Source organism: Lagenorhynchus albirostris, chromosome 7, assembly GCF_949774975.1.
Source record: "Lagenorhynchus albirostris chromosome 7, mLagAlb1.1, whole genome shotgun sequence".
Lineage (NCBI taxonomy): Eukaryota > Metazoa > Chordata > Mammalia > Artiodactyla > Delphinidae > Lagenorhynchus > Lagenorhynchus albirostris.
The window spans coordinates 72687472-72688619 of record NC_083101.1 but is presented as its reverse complement, the minus strand read 5'-3'; the positions used below and the strand labels follow the sequence as shown (position 1 = coordinate 72688619).

Sequence of the window (1148 nt, the reverse complement as noted above, 5' to 3'; positions counted from 1 at the left end):
TTTTCATTTGTGTTTCTCTGGGCCTAGGGTTCCTCGGAGATACTTCAGGGGCAATGGAAACAACAGAGTTGAAAGAGCAGAGGTCTTATCCCAATTACCCCCTAACAAGAAAAGCTTCAATTTCTCTGTTTTAAATGTTGGACTGAAGGCTTCCCTGGTGGCCCAGTGGTTGAGAGTCCGCCTGCCGATGCAGGGGACACGGGTTTGTGCCCCAGTCCAGGAAAATCCCACATGCCGCGGAGCGGCTGGGCCCGTGAGCCATGGCCGCTGAGCCTGCGCGTCCGGAGCCTGTGCTCCGCAACGGGAGAGGCCACAACAGTGAGAGGCCTGCGTACCGCAAAAAAAAAAAAAAAATGTTGGAATAAAACAGAGGAAAAATTGTCTACTTGCCAAAAGTAAAAATAAGTTTTAAACTGTTTCAAATAGACCATGTATATGTATATATAAAACAAGAGATCACCTTCTCAGAAAGAGAAAGAGAGAGAGAGAGAGGGAAGGAGGGAGGGAGGGAGGGAGGGAAGGAAGGAAGGAAGGGAGGGAGGGGAGGGAAGGAAGGAAGGGAGGGAGGGGAGGGAAGGAAGGAAGGAGAGAAGGAAGGAGGGAAGGAAGGAGGGAGGGAAGGAAGGAAGGAGGGAGGGAAGGAAGGAAGGAGGGAGGAAAGAGTGCTTGCTTCAGCAACACACATGCTAAAATTGCAATGATACAGAGAAGATTAGCATGGTCCTTACACAAGGATGACATATAAAATCATAAAGTGTTCCATTAAAAACAAAAGAAGAAATTGGGCTTCCCTGGTGGCACAGTGGTTGAGAGTCCGCCTGCCAATGCAGGGGACACGGGTTTGTGCCCCGGTCCGGGAAGATCCCACATGCCGCAGAGCGGCTGCGCCCGTGAGCCATGGCCGCTGAGCCTGCGCGTCCGGAGCCTGTGCTCCGCAACGGGAGAGGCCACAACAGCGAGAAGCCCGCGTACCACAAAAAAAAAAAAAAAAAAAGAAGAAGAAGAAATTATGACTTTTCAAAGATAACCCCAGGCCAGTGGATAAAGCTATATATATTAAAATGTAAATCTGGGGATTTGATCAGTTTAAATCTAACACAATGAAGAGTCCTTAGGGCCTAAGTGACTGCTTTTAACATCCCAGTGTG

General features: G+C 49.2%; 1 non-coding gene across 1 annotated transcript; it reads left to right on the top strand.

Moving 5' to 3' along the window:
* The first annotated feature begins 662 nt into the window (after positions 1-662).
* LOC132524007 (U6 spliceosomal RNA) lies at positions 663-769 on the top strand. Its single transcript, XR_009541773.1, has one exon. It is a non-coding gene; the product is annotated as a U6 spliceosomal RNA (small nuclear RNA).
* The last annotated feature ends 379 nt before the right edge of the window (positions 770-1148 follow it).